The sequence below is a fragment of the Lactuca saligna genome, chromosome 8 (assembly GCF_052625555.1).
Source record: "Lactuca saligna cultivar CGN05327 chromosome 8, ASM5262555v1, whole genome shotgun sequence".
Classification (NCBI taxonomy): Eukaryota; Viridiplantae; Streptophyta; class Magnoliopsida; order Asterales; family Asteraceae; genus Lactuca; species Lactuca saligna.
Genome location: NC_136424.1, coordinates 220,377,882 through 220,400,062, shown reverse-complemented (window position 1 = coordinate 220,400,062; position 22,181 = coordinate 220,377,882).

Sequence of the window (22,181 nt, the reverse complement as noted above, 5' to 3'; positions counted from 1 at the left end):
GTTCTTTAGCCATATAGCCTCCTTTGCTGCCTCGCTTGCTGCTATATACTCTAATTCACAAGTGGAATCAACCACTGTCTCCTGCTTGGAACTCTTCCAAGTGATTGCTCCTCCTTCTAAGGTAAAGACCCAGCCCGACTGAGAGCAAAAATTATCCCTGTCAGTCTGGAAGCTAGCATCACTATACCCTACAACTCTCAACTCATCACTCCCACCGAAAGTAAGGACCCAGTCCTTAGTCCTTCACAGGTAATTGAGGATATTCTTTACCGCAGTCCAGTTTTCCTTGCCAGGGTTCCCCTGATACCTGCTAACCATGCTCAAAGCAAAGGCTACATCAGGTCGAGTACACGTCATAGCATACATGATCGATCCTACAGCAGAAGCATAAGGTAGTCGACTCATTTCTGCTATCTCAGCCTCAGTACTAAGGCTTTGTGTCTTACTCAATCTCGCATTACTCTGAATGGGTAACTCACCTTTCTTGGAGTTATGCATGTTGAATCTTTTCAACACTTTGTCCACATAGTTTCTTTGACTAAGTCCAATTAGTCTTTTACTCTTGTCTCTCAAGATCGTTATCCCTAGGATATAGGCAGCTTCACCAAGGTCCTTCATAGCGAAACACTTCCCAAGCCAGGACTTTACTTCCTGCAAAGTTGGGATGTCATTTCCTATGAGTAGTATGTCATCCACATACGATACCAAGAAGCTGACTATACTCCCACTAGCCTTGACATAAACACAAGATTCATCTTCACTCCTAAAAGAGCCAAATTCCCTAACCTTTTCATCAAAGCAAAGATTCCATCTGCGAGGTGCTTGCTTCAATCCATAAATGGATTTCTCAAGCTTACACACTCTATTAGGGTACTCGTTGCTGACAAAACCTTCTGGCTGACTCATGTAAACATCTTCAGCCAACTTTCCATTAAGGAAAGCAGTTTTGACATCCATTTGCCATATTTCATAGTCATGAAATGTAGCTATGGCTAACAGAACCCGAATAGACTTAATCTTGGCTACTGGAGAAAAGGTCTCATCATAGTCCACTACAGGAATTTGAGAGAAGCCCTTTGCAACCAGTCTAGCCTTATAAGTGTGTACTTTACCATCCATGTCGGTCTTCTTCTTGAAGACCCATTTGCACCCTACAGTCTTACGACCTGGTACATTCTCAACCAAGTTCCAAACTTGATTGTCATACATGGATTGTATCTCGCTATCCATAGCCTCTTTCCATTTTGCAGACTTAGGGCCTGCCATGGCTTCCACGTAACTGTTAGGTTCATCCATACCTACTAGTGTCGCATCACTAATAAGTGTCTCACCTTCCGTAGCAATATGAAAACCATAGTAGTGCTCAGGTGCATTCCTAACTCTCGTGGAATGTCTTAGAGGTACAGAATCGTCAATTGGCTCAAAAGGAGTTTCCTCCTTAAGTTGAGGGCTCGGGTTTGAAGTTCCTTCACCACATGACTCTTGAAGTTCTTCAAGGTCAATTTGCCTCCCACTATCTCCTTGGCTTATAAATTCTCTCTCTCTCGAAAGACTCCTCTTCTTGCTACAAAGACCACATTATCACTGGGTCTGCAAAAGAGGTAACCAAAGGATCTTTGTGGGTAGCTGATGAAAATACACCTCTCGCTTCGGGGTTCTAGCTTATCATGAGACTCGCGCCTCACAAAAGCTTCGCAACCCCAAATCTTGATGTGGTCTAGTTTGGGTATTTTACCAGTCCACATCTTGTGAGGAGTTTTGGAAACTTTCTTTGTAGGGACTAGATTAAGGATATGGGTGGCAGTCTCTAAGGCATACCCCCATAATGAGATTGGTAGCGAAGCTCGACTCATCATGGAACGAACCATGTCTAACAAGGTTCGATTACGCCTCTCAGCCACACCATTCAACTGCGGTGTCCTGGGAGGTGTCAATTGTGAGACAATCCCACATTCCCTTAGATAGTCGAGGAACTCTAAAGTAAGATACTCACCACCACGATCGGATCGAAGCATCTTAATGTTCCTGCTCAATTGATTCTCGACTTCCTGTTTCAATTCCTTAAACCTCTCGAAAGTCTCTAACTTATGCTTGATTAAGTAGACATATCCATATCTACTGTAATCATCAGTAAAAGTCAAATAATAACGATTAGAATCCCTTGTGGCATGTTTGAATGGTCCACACACATCCGTGTGTACAAGGTCCAACAAACCTTCACCTCTCTCGCAAGAACCTGTGAAGGGTGACTTTGTCATTTTTCCAAGTAAGCATGATTCGCAACTATCATCTGACTTTAGGTCAAACGACTCCAAGACTCCATCTCTTTGGAGTTGGCCTATGCACTTCTTGCTTATATGTCCAAGTCGACAATGCCATAACGATGCTTTATCCAAGTTATTATTATTAATAGAATCAATACACATCACATTATTTCCTAAGTTATCAACCACAGATACTGTTTCATACACACCATCACAAGGTAATGCTTTAAAATAAAGAACATTATTAAAGAAAGCATCAATAGAACCAACTTCATTATTAAATGAAAAGGTAAAACCTTGTTTATACAATGCATGAAAGGAAATAATATTTCTTGCCATTTCTGGCAAATAACCACATTTATTCAAATCTAAACTAAACCCACTACTTAGCGACAAAGTATAAACTCCAATCTTGGTGATAGGTGTAACTTTCCTATTCCCCATGATTAAGTTTATTCTTCCTTGCTCCACATTCTCACTTCTTCTTAGTCCCTGCAAGTCACAACAAATGTGAATACCACAACCGGTATCAAGGACCCAATATTTAGAATGGGGTGAGTTATTAGAAATGATAGTGTAAATACCTGCATGGTTGGGTTTAACTTTCCCATCCTTTACATCTTGCTGGTACTTTGGGCAGTTTCGCTTCCAATGTGCCTTTTCATCGTAATAGAAGCATTCAGCCTCTTTTGGGTTAGAAGAAGGAGTGATGAAACCTTTCTTGGTTCCACTTGAAGAAGAGCCATCAAGGGTCCTAACCTTGGTACCCTTCGAAGAACTCTTTCTCTTCTTCCCTCGTCCTTTCCCGATTGCCAAGACAGTGGCGGAGTTTGTAGAAGTAGGAGTAGTAACAACCACCTTACCCTTAAGACCACTTTCCGCGGTCTTTAAGAGTCCTTGAAGTTTGCTGAGTGTGACCTCTTCCTTGTTCATGTGGTATGTCATGCGGAATTGATCATAACATGAAGGTAAGGAGTGCAAAATGATATCTATTGCAAGCTCCTCAGGGAAGTTCACATTTAGCTTCAACAAACAGTCCACAAATCTTTGCATTTTCTGCATGTGGCCCGTGATGGGTTCACCATCCTTCATGCGAGTTGTTATCATGGAGGAGATGATTTAATACCTCTCTTGACGAGCACTTTGATGGTATCTTTCCATCAAGTCTTGGTGCATCTCATAGGGGTAGAAATCTTCATAGGATTTTTGGAGATCCGCGGTCATAGTGGCCATCATGATGCATGCCACTTTGGTGGCATCCCTTTCATGTGCCCTAAACTCAGTGATCTCTTGAGGAGTAACAACTGTCTCATCAATCTCCTGAAGCTCCTTATCAAGGACATATTCCTTGTCCTCGTAGCGAGTAATCATTTTGATGTTTCTGATCCATTCATTAAAGTTGGATCCATCAAAAGTGACTTTCCCACATAAGTTCATAAGAGTAAAGGAGCCATTGGAATTAGATCCAGAAGCAGTAGTGTTTGCAGACATCTGAAAATGAAGAAGGTTTTAGTTTAGATATAGAGATAGTCCTTAATAAAACACCCAAATGTAGTATTAAGGCTAGGATCCAATCACAATATATTATAACTTAAAAGAGGTATGCCGTAGTCTAAGTAATAATATATTTGAAAGGTAGGTGAATGACGATTCACCAATTTCCACCAAAAAACGAAATAGTAAATATTAAGTTTTTGATTTGGTACTTAGAGATTCCTAGATTCTTTTGAGATTCAATGAACTTTTCAAAGGCATGTTTCAATCTCGAGTGTGCCCTCCAAGTTTTGTGACTGGGATGTTGAGGATCACAAAACAAGGTGTGAAGTAACCATACAAACTACTTGGTACCCTTAATAAATTACCCCTCAATCGATGTGCCGGTTAACCACACACGTTCCATCGATACTATGATAAATATTAAGTCACCCTTTACCTACCTTGTTAAGTCCAAGTTAGTGTGCCGAGTAACCACACACGCTCCACTAACGACTTAGACAAAGTGTAAAGTGTAATTTCATGGATTAGCACCTTATTCACATTTTTCCTAAAGTAACTAAGATTGGGAATTTAATTAAACATTTAGTTACTTTATAATATTCATCATACTTTTAATGAGAATTTATAAGTCCTTGTCTTACCCGTTCGGCTAACGACCCTCCACCGGTCAAGCAAGCGGTGGGTGAGAGTGGACACCCATTAAGTTGCCATTTTATAGGCAACAACCTTATACCCACCTTATAGACCGGCTTCGTGAATGAGGCGTACTAGCGGTAAGACGACTTTGTTCTTATATATATATATATATATATATATATATATATATATATATATATATATAATTATTAAATCATAATAATATAAGTATAAGGGTTGAATTAACTTTTAAAATTCTTAAGGGTTGGAACTAAAGTTTTTAATATGACTTTACTTGTTCCAAAACTTGAGGGCAAGTTTTGTAAACTTTCAAAACTTTTCATTTCTTGTAACTTATGAGTTTAATGGAGTAATAAAATGAAGACTCTTCATTTTTCTAACTCTTGTGTTCTTTTAATGGTTATTAATCCATGTGACTTTTGGTTTTCAATAACTAGAGGACAAGTTATGGATTCCATTAAAACACATTATGATCAAAATTAATCTACCACATAGGTTACAAATAATTCCTATGATCATCTAAACATCATAAGAACAACTGTCACAAGTAGAAATTTTATGTCTTGTAATCACTATACTCACGTAAATGTTGAAATCAAAAACTCAAAAGCATGTATGATGCTTACTCAATGGAAAACTAAACCCCAATTCACTACATCAAGCAATTGGAAAACCCTAGAAGTTCTTGTTAAGTCCATTTTGGACTAGAACTTCCTTATTGGATCCAAATGGACCAATAAGCTTCCAATTGGACTATCATGGGTTTAGAACCCTAATTGGGCTCTAATTAGACCCACATTCATTTATTTCAATATTATGGGCCATATTGGGCCTAGAATGAAATAAATTGAAAGCTTTGATCCATGATTAACCCAATCTAGCTTATTAAAACATAAAAATCACAATTTTATTTTATAAGGCCAATAAATACCTAAGACTAACTCTAATATTGGGCGTAGGAGCAAAAAGCCCAAATTTTTCCTTCCTCCTTCCATATTCTCGGCCCAAAGCAAGCCCAAGAGAAGGGTGTGACTTTCTTATGCCACATCATTATTACCTAATGGACATCCATGCAACTTCTCATACTTCCATGTATGCACATCACTTCAAATCACTCTCTCCTCTCCTCCCTCTCACTCTCGGCCGAACACAACACACACACACTCACAAAATCCATCCCATTCTCTCTAGATCACTCAAGACCAATCCTTCCTCCCCACTCCAAAAATCTCGAAAATTAGGAGCTTTCAAGAGGATCTTGCAAGTTAGTCATCATCTTAGGTAAGTTTTTACTAAATTCTATGATCTAGCTTCCTTGATCTATCAAATATCTCTTCTTAATTCATGAGAAATTATGATCTTGTATCTTAGAAACACCTCAAGGCCGAGATCTTCATCAAGGGGTGCTAAGGCCGAAAATCACCCAACTTTCTTCCATCTTTTCTTCCAAAAACCGAAAGCTTCAAAGAAGGTGAGTTTCATACCCCCTTATTTTCGGTTTTTATAAGTTTTTCTGGGGGAGAATACAAGCAAAGGTGTAGATCCATCATTATGTGTATGTTGTGGTTGATTTCTATGCTTATATGTATGTTTTGTATGATTTTGATGCTAGATCTAGTATGAAATGCTAAAAACCGAGACATGTATTTTATTATAGCATAAAATATACTACTACATGCAAAGTATACTAAGAAAAATAGCCAAATGGCTTGAGAACACTTAATTTGGGCTAAAAACTCATTTTTTGACATAAAATGTTGAAAATACAAAGTTGAAGGGCCTAAAATGAAATATTTCGAAATCTGATGGGTGAGATGAGTCAAAACAGTTTACATAATGTATTTTCTGAAAATATACTATTTGGAGGGTTAAAAACATAAATTCTAAGCTTATTGGGCTAAATATGACATATTCGGCCCAATTAGGCCCAATATGCGAAATTTTCTATTTTGGAGGACCAAAACTGCATTTTTATGTAAAACAGTGGACTATAAGTGTTCCATGTACTTTTCAAAGGTTTAAAATGCTTTTCAAATTTAAAAAGGACCAAAGTTGCAAAAATTTTCCAAATTGGGCCAAAAAATGTAAAAATTGCGAAAAAGAGGGGTTATAACCGAGAAAACTGCAATTTCAAGGACTTAAGCTGTTTTCTATGAAAAATATGCTGGAAAATACTTATTTCAATAATTTTTGGTGTTAAAAAGTCAAGAAAATTGATTTAAGGACCAAACCGGAAAGTTTTTAAATAAAGGGGTGAAAAGGGTAAATTTTACAAATAAGGAGGGACTGAAAAAAGAAAATTCTCAAGGCTAGTTCAATACATGCAATTTGACCAAATGATGGTACCACGCCTATCGACGAAATACAATACATTACAATACCAAAAGTCGTTGTCAAACGAATTGGTTCGGTCTCGAACCAATAAAACCGCTTTCCGAACTCGCTACGGACATTATGAATTTGTCGTAATGCCCTTCGGTCTAACGAATGCCCCTGCCGCATTTATGGACCTAATGAATCGAATATGCTAACCATTTCTCGACAACTTTGTCATTGTTTTTATCGATGACATCCTCGTCTATTCTAGAAGCAAGGAAGAGCATGGCCAACATCTCCGACGAGTCTTAGAAACTCTACGATCAGAAAAACTTTATGCCAAACTCTCCAAGTGTGAGTTCTGGCTGCGGAGCGTGAACTTCCTAGGTCATGTAGTCAGCCAAGATGGAATCCATGTGGATCCCTCTAAGGTCAAAGCTGTAGAAGGATGGGCAATCCCGACAACGCCCACGGAAATTCGTCAATTCTTGGGTTTAGCAGGCTACTATAGGAGGTTCATTCAAAACTTCCCTAAGATCGCCAAGCCACTTACCTCGCTTACGCAAAAGGGCGTACCATTCAAATGGACAGACAAACAAGAGATCGCGTTTCGAACCTTGAAACAAGCTCTCTGTAGCGCACCTGTACTATCTCTACCTGAAGGAACGGAAGACTTTGTAGTCTACTGTGACGCATCAAATCAGGGTTTAGGTTGCGTTCTCATGCAACGTGGGAGAGTGATAGCCTATGCATCCTTCCAGCTAAAGACGCATGAAGTAAACTACACGACCCATGACCTAGAGTTGGGAGCTGTAGTCTTTGCCCTAAAAATTTGGAGGCATTACCTTTACGGTACAAAGTGCACCGTCTTCACGGATCACAAGAGTCTCCAACACATCTTAAACCAAAAGGAGTTAAACATGAGGCAACGAAGATGGGTTGAGTTGCTAAACGATTATGAGTGTGAGATTAAGTACCACCCAAGCAAGGCCAACGTGGTAGCTGATGCATTAAGTCGGAAGGAGTACTCTAATCGTTGTACGAAAACTCTCTCGATAACCATTCAGTCACACCTAGCCACTCAACTTGTAGTAGCCCAGTCAGAGGCCATGAAGACGGAAAATAGAGCAAGCGAAGTATTGCGCGGAATGGAAAGGAACCTGGAGGCAAAGCAGAATGGAGTATACTATTTCATGAACCGTATTTGGGTCCCTAAATTTGGAGGGTTTAGAGATTTTGTCATGAAGGAAGCCTACAAGACGCGATATTCCATTCATCCCGGTTCTGATAAGATGTATTTGGATATTAAACAACACTATTGGTGGCCTAACATGAAGGCGGAAATCGCGACCTACGTCAGTAAGTGCCTTACGTGCGCCAAAGTAAAAGTGGAATACCAAAAACCCTCAGGATTGTTACAGCAACCGGCAATCCCTGAGTGGAAATGGGAGGGGATTTCTATGGATTTCGTGACCAAGCTACCCAAAACGTCGGATGGATTAGACACCATATGGGTAATAATCGACCGACTAACGAAATCTGCCCATTTCCTGCCGATTAAAGAATCGTACAAGATGGAGAGATTGACGCGTTTATACATTCGAGAGATCGTGAGACTCCATGGAATACCAACATCTATCATCTCGGATAGGGACAGTAGGTTCACGTCCCGATTTTGGCAATCACTCCATAAGGCGATGGGAACAAACCTCGATATGAGCACCGCTTATCATCCACAAACGGATGGTCAAAGCGAGCGAACCATCCAAATGCTCGAAGATATGCTCCGCGCATGCGTGATAGACTTTGGAAAGTCTTGGGATACCCACCTACCCTTAATCGAGTTCTCATACAACAATAGTTACCATTCGAGCATCAAGGTGGCTCCTTTCGAAGCGCTGTACGGACGTAAATGTAGATCACCATTATGTTGGGCTGAAGTGGGTGACACCCAGCTGGCAAGAACGCATGCGTCGGACAAAACACTAACGGGACCGGAGATCATCCGTGAAACCACGGAAAAGATCGTTCAAATCAGAGCTCGATTGCAAGCATCGCGTGACCGACAAAAGAGCTACGCTGACAAACGGCGAAAGCCCTTAGAATTTCAGGTCGGTGACCGAGTACTGTTAAAAGTCTCGCCCTGGAAAGGGGTTATACATTTCGGAAAACGGGGAAAGCTGAACCCGCGATACATTGGACCTTTCGAAATCGTCGCTCGGATTGGTCCAGTAGCATACAAACTGCAACTACCCGCAGAGCTAAACAGTGTACACCCCGTGTTTCACGTCTCTAATCTGAAGAAGTGTCTCTCAGATGAAACACTCGTCATTCCCCTTGACGAAATCAAAATCAATGAAAATCTCATGTTCGTTGAAGAACCAATCCAAATCATGGATAGGGAGGTGAAGCGTACTAAGCAGAGTCGCATCCCGATCGTGAAAGTACGGTGGAACGCAAAGCGTGGGCCAGAATTCACTTGGGAACGCGAAGACCAAATGAAGCAAAAGTACCCTCACCTATTCTAGCTTTCTCAAATCTAGCTTTCAAACAGAATTTCGGGACGAAATTCCCTCTAATGGGGGGATGATGTCACAACTAGAAATTTTATGTCTTGTAATCACTATACTCAAGTAAATGTTGAAATCAAAAACTCAAAAGCATGTATGATGCTTACTCAATGGAAAACTAAACCCCAATTCACTACATCAAGCAATTGGAAAACCCTAGAAGTTCTTGTTAAGTCCATTTTGGACTAGAACTTCCTTATTGGATCCAAATGGACCAATAAGCTTCCAATTGGACTATCATGGGTTTAGAACCCTAATTGGGCTCTAATTGGACCCACATTCATTTATTTCAATATTATGGGCCATATTGGGCCTAGAATGAAATAAATTGAAAGCTTTGATCCATGATTAACCCAATCTATCTTATTAAAACATAAAAATCACAATTTTATTTTATAAGGCCAATAAATACCTAAGACTAACTCTAATATTGGGCTTAGGAGCAAAAAGCCCAAATTTTTCCTTCCTCCTTCCATATTCTCGGCCCAAAGCAAGCCCAAGAGAAGGGTTTGACTTTCTTGTGCCACATCATTATTACCTAATGGACATCCATGCAACTTCTCATACTTCCATGTATGCACATCACTTCAAATCACTCTCTCCTCTCCTCCCTCTCACTCTCGGCCGAACACAACACACACACACTCACAAAATCCATCCCATTCTCTCTAGATCACTCAAGACCAATCCTTCCTCCCCACTCCAAAAATCTCGAAAATTAGGAGCTTTCAAGAGGATCTTGCAAGTTAGTCATCATCTTAGGTAAGTTTTTACTAAATTCTATGATCTAGCTTCCTTGATCTATCAAATATCTCTTCTTAATTCATGAGAAATCATGATCTTGTATCTTAGAAACACCTCAAGGCTGAGATCTTCATCAAGGGGTGCTAAGGCTGAAAATCACCCAACTTTCTTCCATCTTTTCTTCCAAAAACCGAAAGCTTCAAAGAAGGTGAGTTTCATACCCCCTTATTTTCGGTTTTTATAAGTTTTTCTGGGGGAGAATACAAGCAAAGGTGTAGATCCATCATTATGTGTATGTTGTGGTTGATTTCTGTGCTTATATGTATGTTTTGTATGATTTTGATGCTAGATCTAGTATGAAATGCTAAAAACTGAGACATGTATTTTATTATAGCATAAAATATACTACTACATGCAAAGTATACTAAGAAAAATAGCCAAATGGCTTGACAACACTTAATTTGGGCTAAAAACTCATTTTTTGACATAAAATGTTGAAAATACAAAGTTGAAGGGCCTAAAATGAAATATTTCGAAATCTGATGGGTGAGATGAGTCAAAACAGTTTACATAATGTATTTTCTGAAAATATACTATTTGGAGGGTTAAAAACATAAATTCCAAGCTTATTGGGCTAAATATGACATTTTCGGCCCAATTAGGCCCAATATGCGAAAGTTTCTATTTTGGAGGACCAAAACTGCATTTTTATGTAAAACAGTGGACTATAAGTGTTCCATGTACTTTTCAAAGGTTTAAAATGCTTTTCAAATTTAAAAAGGACCAAAGTTGCAAAAAATTTCCAAATTGGGCCAAAAAATGTAAAAATTGCGAAAAAGAGGGGTTATAACCGAGAAAACTGCAATTTCAAGGACTTAAGCTGTTGTCTATGAAAAATATGTTGGAAAATACTTATTTCAATAATTTTTGGTGTTAAAATGTCAAGAAAATTGATTTAAGGACCAAACCGGAAAGTTTTTAAATAAAGGGGTGAAAAGGGTAAATTTTACAAATAAGGAGGGACTGAAAAAAGAAAATTCTCAAGGCTAGTTCAATACATGCAATTTGACCAAATGATGGTACCACGCCTATCGACGAAATACAATACATTACAATACCAAAAGTCGTTGTCAAACGAATTGGTTCGGTCTCGAACCAATAAAAATTCAAAACTACTAACACGACGACACTATGACATTACGATTCATAACTAATAACGATTGGGAAGTCACTATACATGCGAGTGTGCACAGACGTCTACGCACCATCTTTGGGCCCCAAAAGTGTAAAATCTTGTTTGTTGAGCCTAGCTAGCCCAATGACCTGATCTTAAGGCCCAAAGACCTATCTCTTACAAAGTGTTGGGTTTTACCGATCCGACATAACGTAAAAGGACTTTCAATGGCAAACATGCTGCTGGTCCCCAAGGGCCCTTCAGTGCTGCTAGTAAAGTCGGGAACTCACGATTGCGGGATTGGGCTTCGGGCCCTTCGCAATTGCAATAGTCTTGAACGACGTGGGGAAATACCGAGGGTTTCGCACCTTCTCTTTTTCCATAATATTCAGGAAGACAATAGTTGTCTGAACTAGACATCTACAAGGGAGAATTTCAAGTTAAGTTGATTTATGTCCTTATATAACACCCAAATGATATATTAAGGCTAGGAACCAACACAATAATTTACGATCCGGAAGAAGGATGCCGTAATCCAATTGCAAACTATTGGTCGGTAGGTAAATGAAGATTTACCAATTCCACCACGAAAACGAAATTTTAAATGAATTCAGTTTTAAATGAAACTCCTAGATCTTTTGAGATTCATTGAACTTTTCAATGGCATGTTTAATCTTGATTATGCCCTTCAAGTTTGTGACTAGAATTCCAAGGATCACAAACAATGTGTGAATAACCATGCAAATTAGCTTGGTACTCTCGAAGTCATTTATCAGCTAGTCAATGTGCTGGTTAAGCACACACGCTCAATTGATCTATGATAAACATTAAGCTACCCTTTGCCACCCTCACTAGTCCATGTTAGTGTGTCCGTTAACCACACACACTACACTAACGACTTGGTAAGGTGCAAAGTGCAATTTCATGGATTAGCACTAAATTCACTTTTTTCCTAAGTAACTAAGACCGAGAATATATGAGGGTTTAGTTACTTTATATTTCATTATACTTTAAATGAGGGTTTAGTGTCTTATCATACCCATTCGGCTAAAAACCCTCCACTAGTCAAGAGTGCGGTGGGTAAGAGTAGATACCCATTTAATCACCAATTTATAGGCAATTGCCTTAAACACCCCTTATAGATCAACTTCCTGAATGATGCCTACTAACGTTAAGACTGACCTTTTAGTTCTACATATATAATATATATAACTTTTAATTTTATATAGTATAGGGGTGTATTTTACACATTTAAAATACTAGATGGTTTAATCTATTAATAAATTATACTTTTAATTTAATTAATCTTAAACCATGCGTTTATGGATTTAATAATACTCTCGTAATTAAACATTTAATTAACTTATTAAAATCCATAAGAGTGTAATTGAACTATTCAAAAAACATCAAGGTTCTATATAAAAATTCAAAATTAAAACTATTTAATTAATTTTTAAGTTATGAACACAAGAGTTGCACCTTTTGAAACCTTTCAATTACTAGAGTTAATGTTTCATAAAAGACTTTCTAAGTTCCAAAACTTGAGATCAAGTTTTGTAACTCATGAAAACTTTTGGATTCCAAACTTGATGACAAGTTTTGTAACTCCTTAAGAAACATTTGTAGCAAGATAATTTCAAATTAAAAAATTACTAATAATTAGCTTTATAATATAAACTAATAATCATCTTAAATTTTTGACAATTATCTTTTAATTGGATGGAGACAATCATTACCATATTAGAAAAAACAGATTTAATGATATAAAACAGTTTGTAGTAATAATCCTAATCTAATTCAAGCCAAAAATACCTGAAAATCTGCAATCTCATGATCCAACTCGCCGAGTTGGCCCAACTCTTCGATTCCCCTTATGGACTCGTCAAGTTCATCATGCATAGAGCAGTTTTCAATTTTCTTCAACTTTAAACAATTAGCCATGTATCAATATAACATAAAACAACTTGTGGCTCTGATACCACTGTTGGGTTTTATGTACTCTAACATCCCTATGATGCACATACAACCCTAATGCTTTGGATCTAAGTTTTCTCTAATTATACATGCAACAAAATTATCCAAAGCATGAAGCCTATAACTAGAATACAATTTGAAGGTTCGTGTAAATGGTTTGGGCTAGGCTTATCATGTGATTTGTTTTGGTTTATGTGTGTAATTGCACCTTTGTTAGTTTTGTGTTTTGTGGTGTTTACGACTGTAAACACGTTTACGGCCGTAAACGCGTTTACGGCAGTAAACTATGTTTGCGGTCTTTGTCTAGTATAAATAGTCTATGAGTTTGTCTTTTAAGGGGTTCGATGCTCTAGAGTTTACGGCTGGTATATTCAGTTGTATCTGATGATTTCAAGTAATTAATCATATGCAAGCTCAATTCATTCATCTTATTTGTGCTATTCTTGTTTTGTAATTGTTTGATTATCAGTAATAGATCCAGATTCGGACCTAACAATTGTAAGTCCCTAATTTGCATGTGTACCAATCAGATCCGTTTGATGGTGCGGAATCCCAATCAAACGGATGATGTCATATCAAATAGACAAGAATGAGAAGAAGAATATGTTGAATCTTTCATGTATTGATGATATGAATTAAGTTCCTTACACAAGATTCACACACACTAACACACACTAAAGTTCCTCTCTTCTGCTCTCTTGGTCGTACACTTTCTTATGCTCATCCCTCTCTACTCCTCAACCCTAACACCTATATATATACTAGGGAATATGGGCTTGGTGAACATGAGCCGTAAATGGGTTTACGGCTGTAAACCTGTTTATGGTCGTAAAGTCAACCGTAAACCCCACCTGACCGTAAACTAGACTAAAAGCTCATAAAATATTGCATAAAAATATAATTACCCAAAAAAGAAAAGTATAAACCATATTTTGACCCAACAATCTCCCCCTTGGTTTATAGATTTCTTTTCTTAATTGACCCAACAAGCTCCCCGTAATGAGTAGCTGGCTTTTCTTGATAATCTTCTGTTGGAGATTGGCTTCAGCATTTATCTTCAAATTCTTCACAACTTCAAGATGAACTTGATGAATCTTCAATGAATGACTTCATCTTGAGCACTGGAACTTTTCTTCAAGATTTGACTCTGAACGCACATTGGGTGAGGATGCTTGACGTACTAATTCTTAAAAGATCGCGCTTTCAGCTTGAGAATATTCAGAGAGAACATCAGAGAGAAAAAATCTTATGGATCACTTTAGCAGGTACAACGATAGCAGCAGACTGATTGAGGAGGCTTCAACGCAATCCGTCACATAATCTTCAATTTCTGCTTCACCTTGCTTCTGGGGTTAAAGGATTGAATGTTGAAAGGATGATCTTCATTTCTTGCTCCTTCGAATGAGAATTCTTCGATGCTTACGGACGAAGCTTTGGCTCAGGAATCTTCAACACAAACTCCATGAGACTTGTCTATACCTGAAATCACTTTTCAAGACACAACAAAACTAAAAGAAAACTTAGTGCACAAATTAAAACAAAAACAAAAATATTTTTGGATTTTTGATTTTTCTGAACAAGAAATAAAACAGAAATAACACTATTTTTGGATTTTTAATTTTTCTGATTTTTCTTTGTTTTTTGAATTTTCTGATTTTTTTTTAATTCTCCCCTAATGTTTAAATTAGAAGAAACTATGACAAATTTAACAAAAATAAAATGATATCTAACTTTAAGAATAATTTGTGTAACGACCCGTTCCCGGTATGTTAACTCATTAGTAATTGTTTTTTTTAAGTTTTGCAAGAGGGACTCGGCGAGTTCATAGCCTGACTCGCCGAGTAGGGTTGCAACTTCGAGCACGCGTGAGTCGGAGACTCGGCGAGTCCATCCGTCTGGGTGAAACCCTAAATCCCCGGGTTGCCCACTATTTAAGCCACCTTATAGCCCCATTCTTGCCTCCTTCACCCTGAGAACACTGTGAGAAAAACCCTAATCCACCCTTGAGTGAACTAAGTGTTATTGTGCCATTTTGTGAAGGCTTGAAGAAGGAGAAGAAGAAAGGAGCAAGGAGAAGAGGAGTAGTGCAAAGATCCAAGGGCAAATCAGAGTTCTTTGAGGTATTTTTCAGATTTCCCTCTTGTTTTATGCTTTGGGACTCTTCTAGATCAAGTGGATGCTTTTCCCAAGCTTTATGATTGTGTGAATGACCTAATAGGTCGAGATGTCCAGAGATCTATTCATTTAGTAGTTCCATAGTCTAGATCTATTGCCTTTATGAGGATACTTTGCATATTAACCCTAGATCTATCCCTTTTATGCACCTTTTAGCCTTATTTCCCTTATTCATGTGCTTGTACATGTAAAGTTGGAAACTTTACGTGGTAAATCAGCTTATTGGACTCAGATCTATCAATTGTATGTGTTGGATTCAAGCAAAATCGAGTGAAAAGCAGTTACATGGCGGCAACTCGGCGAGTCGGGAAGAACGACTTGGCGAGTTGAGTCGTGAGTCCCCGATTCCTTCATTTTTAGCAGTGTCGAGTGGAACCAGTGAGTTAGAGAGTGGACTCAGCGAGTTGAGGGTAGACTCAGTAATGGAGGGACTCGGCAAGTTGTTCATACAACTCGGCGAGTCCAAGGCAATCTTCTTAAGATCAAGAACAACTCGTCGAGTATGTTCATACGGCTCGGCGAGTCGGATGAAGATTGTCTGAGTTCTTGGATCAAGAGGGTACTCGTCGAGTCGATGCCACACTCGACTAGTAGCAGCGAGTAGGATTGAAAAGTGAGAGTAGGACTCGGTGAGTTGGGTGGCCCAACTCGGCGATTCAGTCCAAATGAGAGTGACTTTTACCAAGGGTAAAAGAGTTATTTTACCCAAAGTGCAGTGTTTAGTATTTGATTGAGTGTGTTTATGGACTTGTAGCCGGGGAGATACAGGAGCAGTAGCCGTTAGCTTCCAGAGCCACACACTCAGCAGCCAGTTTATGAGGTGAGTTTCCTTCTAGCAGGAATGGGTCTAAGGCCACAATGCTGGCCCGTTCAGTTAGCAGTAGTTTCCGGACCTAGGTCCGATGAAGTAGCTAGTATGTTTGATGCCTTCGTGGCTCAGACAGGATTTGTATGCTATGTTTTATGTGTTAAGTGTTATGTGTTCCGGGCTATGGCCCGATGTAGTATGCAGCGTTTGTGTTCATGCTAGATGATGTGTGATGCTAGGCCATGTTCAGTCAGTCAGTTCCGGACTTCGGTCCGATGCAGGGGACAAGGTCCCAGTCGGTTCCGGACTTCGGTCCGATGCAGATAGTTCCGGACTTCGGTCCGATGCAGTTAGTTCTGGACTTCGGTCCGATGCAGTTAGTTCCGGACTTCGGTCCGATGCAGGGGACAAGGTCCCAGTCAGTTCCGGACTTCGGTCCGATGCAGTTTCCGGATTTCGGCCCGATGCAGTGGGCTAGGCCCAATATGTGTTTATATGTTATTGTATGGTATGTGGTAGTTTGGGGGAGCTCACTAACCTTCGTGCTTACAGTTTCAGTTTTGGTTTCAGGTACTTCCACAAGCAAAGGGAAGAGCTCGGGGTGATAGCATCGCACACACCACAGCTTAGCTTTTTATGCTGGGGATTGTTTTAGTAGTTTCGATTGGATATAGTATGATACAGTTTTCCGCAAAGTATTTTATTATGATTTGGGATACATCGCGTATGTTTTATGTTATGATACCCATATTATGGTTTTGATTATATTGAAAAACAAAATTTTTGGGTCGTTTCAAGTTGGTATCAGAGCCCTGGTTTGAGGGATTCGAATACACTTCCAGGTGTATCTGAACTCAAACTAAGGGAAATAAAAGATTTTATTTTAATAATAAAAACGTTTTACAAAAAGAATTTTGAAAGCACTTAGAAAGAAAGAGATTGTTTTTAACAAGATAGAGGTGTGTGCATGCGGTCAGCCGAGCTCAAGTAAGTACTCCCAAATTACCCATACAAGTTATTTGTTCAGTTTCAGTTTCAGTAGAACAGCATGCTAGTATAGGACTAAGGATCTAGGAGAATGCCTTATGTGCCTGCTTTATGTGTTACAGCTTTATGAGTATTGCATGCTAGAATTGAGTAGACAGCAGTAGGATAGCCTGATTAGGTTATGCCTGATAGTGGGAGCTTAGCATCCTATGCTAGTGCGGTTTCTTGTTACGAGAATAGTTTTGCTTGAGTCTGTTTCCCTTGTCCGAATGCTGCTTGCTTCGTGCTTTGTGGGGTTATGAGTGATGGGAGTTAGCCATTAGGTGAACACGTCACACCACATGTGGTCAGGGTTGAATAATCCCAGAGTGCTGGAACTGGCCCTATTGCGCAGCTCTTGTTTGAGTCCAACCATTATAGGGACGGGTCTTTTACTTGAAGGATTATCTGATCCTCATCACATGTGATGGTGTTTAGGTGGTAGCTAATTGGCATTATGAGGAAACCTTCAGCAGCTGAGGACTAGTTGTGTTGAGCCTGAGGTTTCCCTAGGGCAAGCCTAGGATGAGAGTAGCAGAGAATAGCAGTAGTAGAAGTGACTTGGTGGAGTCAAGGCAGTTCTTGAGGAAAGTACGGATAGATGTGGAAGGTAGTATGGGCCCGTACTACTGAAAGCAGAGGATCCGTACTCGAATCAAGGAAGGCCAAGACAAGACCAGGAAGCTAGTAGTAGTATCACGATCCCTTGAGATATTTCAGTGTTCTGATGTTGTTATGATATGTTTCAGAATGGTAGTTTTGCGCCCGAGACCAGCAGTCGGCAGCTCAGATGCCGGAGGGGGATCAGGATCGGGATCAGGCCCGGAGGTCAGGCAGATGGATGAGCAGACCAGAGAGTTCCTTTCTTCTGAGGTTACCCGCATCATACTGGAGCAGACTCCTGTGATCTTCGGTTCGATCAAGGAGGGTATTTTAGAGCTGATGGATGAGAGATTGGGTAGTTTCCGTGCTGAGATGGCGGCCATGATGGGGTCGTGCACACTTACGTTCAGGGAGTTCAGGGCATGCGGAGCTCCAGACAATCATGGGGTGTAGGACCCCATAGCGAGTACCAGATGGTTGGCGGATGTGACCAACGCTTTCCGCACTAGCAGGTGTCCCGAGGGGGACAAGGTCAGATTGGCATCCTGTCTTCTGAAGGACAGAGCACGGGATTGGTGGGAGGAGGTCGGACATGCCATCGGGGATGATGCGGCATTGGACGCCATGACCTGGACTGATTTCTCTACCAGGTTTAGGGCGGAGTTTGCACCGGTCATTGAGGTGCAGCAGTTAGCTAGGGAGTTTCAGGACCTTACCCAGACTACAGAGACAGTGGCGGAGATCACCGCCAAGTTCAGGGAGAGGGCTCTTCTTGTTCCTCAGTATGCAGCCGATGAGGAGATGAAGAAGGCCCGTTATCATGAGATGTTGCGGAGTGATATCCGCATGTTTGTGAGCCGGTCCAGTTGTAAAACGTTGGACGACATGATTGCTAGAGCTAGGGAGAGGGAGATTGATCTCGAGATGGAGAAGAAGAGGAAACCGGAGGCGGTTTCGGGTTCAGGTAGTGTGGGCAAAAAGCCCAAGGTTTTAGATCACAGGCCCAGGAGTCAGCAGAGCCACAGTCGGTGTGGCAAGTGTGGGAGATTGCACGAGGGGGCGTGCAAGGCAGGGAGTTCCGGCTGCTACAAGTGCGGTCGGATTGGGCATTTGAGTAGGGATTGTACAGCCCCTGCTACTACGGTTACAGCATCAGATCTGATTTGCTTTCAGTGCAATAAGAGGGGACATAAAAAGTCCCAGTGTCCCAGTTTAGCTGCAGTAGGGAAGGTGGTTGCACCTGCCCCTGCCACCTTGAGGATTACAGATGGCCGGCAGGGCCGACCTGATGCGCCAGTGGCGAAGAGTAGGGCGTTTCAGATGACAGCAGAGGAGGCGCGGGCGACTCCTGATGTGGTGACGGGTATGTATCTTCCTTCATATTTTAATTATTATTATCGTTTGAATATTACTTGATGATATGTTTCATTTAGGGTCGTTCTCGGTGAACGGCATCTCTGCTTTGGTATTGTTCGATTCGGGGGCTACCCGATCATTCGTGTCGCTTGCGCTTAGCAAGAGATTTAGCAGAGCTCCAGGGGAGCTGGATTGTCCATTAGAGGTTGAGATAGCAGATGATAGGACCGTGAGGGTCGGTAGAGTACATAGAGGGTGTTCCCTTCAGATATTTGATGAGCAGTTTTCAGTGGACGTGGTTCCTATTCCCCTACGAGGAAATAAAGTTATTGTGGGCATGGATTGGCTAAGCCCCAATGGGGCGGTGATTGACTGTGAGCTTCAGCTAGTGAGGGTTCGCACTCCCAGTGGGGGAGAGTTAGTGATTCAGGGCGAGAGGCCACAGCGAGGACCGATCTTTTGTTCCGCCGCAAGGGCGAGGCGCTATGTTCAGCAAGGTTGCGCCGGTTTTGTAGCTTACGTCTTGGATGCCCGGGAGAAGGGCAAGACGACAGTTGATGATGTTCCTATTGTTCGAGACTACCCGGATGTGTTTCCCGAGGATTTGCCGGGGATACCTCCTGAGAGGCAGGTTGAGTTCAGGATCGACCTAATTCCTGGTGCGGCTCCGATAGCCAAAGCACCGTATCGACTAGCTCCCCCTGAGATGCAGGAGTTGTCTACACAGCTACAGGAGCTGTTAGACAAGGGTTTCATTCGGCCGAGCAGTTCGCCTTGGGGAGCGCCGATCCTGTTTGTGAGGAAGAAGGATGGGTCGCATCGTATGTGCATAGATTATCGGGAGTTGAACAAGGTAACGGTGAAGAACCGTTACCCACTTCCGAGGATAGATGACTTCTTTGATCAGCTTCAGGGAGCGTCTTGATTCTCTAAGATCGATCTATGCTCCGGTTATCATCAGATGAGGGTTAGAGATGAGGATGTACAGAAGACTGCTTTCAGGACCCGGTATGGTCATTATGAGTTCGTGGTGATGCCATTTGGGCTCACCAATGCCCCAGCAGCGTTCATGGACCTCATGAACCGCGTGTGCAGGCCGATGCTGGATCGGTCGGTGATAGTATTCATAGATGACATCTTGGTATATTCCAAGACACAGGGGCAGCACGAGGAGCACCTGCGGGAGGTGTTGGAGACTTTGAGGAGGGAGAGACTTTTCGCAAAGTTCTCCAAGTGTGAGTTCTGGTTGCGCGAGGTGCAGTTTCTTGGAAATCTCGTCAACCATAAGGGTATTTTAGATAGAGGCCGTTATGCAGTGGGAGGTCCCGAAGTCTCCATCTGAGATTCGGAGCTTCCTAGGGTTGGCAGGGTATTATCGGAGATTTATTCAGGATTTCTCCAAGATAGCAGTGCCGCTCAACCGACTAACCAAGAAGTCGGTGGTATTTCGTTGGGGGCCTGAGCAGCAGGCGGCGTTCGAGACTCTCAGACAGAAATTGTGCGAGGCTCCGATCCTTACCTTGCCAGAGGGAGTAGAGGACTTCGTAGTCTATTGTGATGCTTCGATCACAGGTATGGGAGCAGTATTGATGCAGCGAGGCCATGTAGTAGCTTATGCCTCGAGACAGTTGAAGCCTCACGAGGCTAATTATCCTACCCATGATTTGGAGCTGGGGGCAGTTGTGTTTGCCCTCAAGATTTGGAGACATTACCTTTATGGGGTCCGTTGTACTATATACACGGATCACAAGAGCTTGCGATATCTTATGGATCAGCCGAGTCTGAACATGAGGCAGAGGAGGTGGTTGGACGTGCTGAAGGATTATGACTGTGAGATCCTTTATCATCCAGGGAAGGCCAACGTGGTGGCCGACGCCCTGAGCCGCAAAGTGTCGGCGGCCCCTATTAGAGATATGTGTATGAGGATGACAGTGATCACTCCGTTGTTGGAGCGGATCAAGGAGGCTTAGAGGGAGGGCCTCAAGGAGGAGAGGCAGAAGTGTGAGAGGATAGTGGGCCGAGTAGCTTCGTTTGATTATGACAGTCGGGGTTTGCTGACGCTTCATGGGAGGGTGTGGGTACCGTACTGGGGTGGAGTACGGCAGGTACTGATGGACGAGGCTCATAAGTCTCGGTTTTCTATCCACCCAGGGGCGACGAAAATGTATCGAGATCTACGACCTGATTATTGGTGTCCCTGCATGAAGCGGGACGTCGCTTGGTATGTTGAGAGATGCTTGACCTGCCGGAAGGTCAAGGCAGAGCACCAGAGACCTCACGGCAAGATGCAGCCATTAGACATTCCCGTGTGGAAATGGGAGGATATCACCATGGATTTTGTCACCAAGCTCCCCAGGACCGCACGTGGAGTGGATTCGATATGGGTAGTAGTGGATCGGTTGACGAAGAGTGCCCATTTTATTCCGATCCAGGAGAGTATATCGGCGGAAAAGTTAGCCGATATCTATGTGCGAGAGATTGTGGCACGTCATGGAGTGCCGGTATCGGTGGTGTCAGACCGAGATGTCCGTTTGACATCCAGATTCTGGAAGCGGTTCCACGACGAGATGGGTACTCGTCTCCATTTCAGCACCGCTTTTCACCCCCAGACTGACGGGCAGAGCGAGAGGACGATTCAGACTCTTGAGGACATGCTGAGGGCATGTGTTCTAGATTTTGGGGGCAGTTGGGATACGTATCTTCCGTTAGCGGAGTTCTTGTATAACAACAGTTATCATGCGAGTATTGATCGACCTCCTTTTGAGATGCTGTATGGGAGGGAGTGTAGGACCCCGATTTGTTGGGGCGAGGTCGGTCAGCGAGTCATCGGGAGCACAGAAGTGGTGCTCAAGACGACTGAGTTGATCCAGCAGGTCCGTAGTAGGCTGCAGACTGCGCAGAGTCGGAAGAAGAGCTACGCTGACAGGAGGCGTTCGGACTTGGAGTTCCAGGTGGGAGATATGGTCCTTCTGAAGGTCTCACCTTGGAAGGGTGTCATCAGGTTCCGGAAGAGGGGC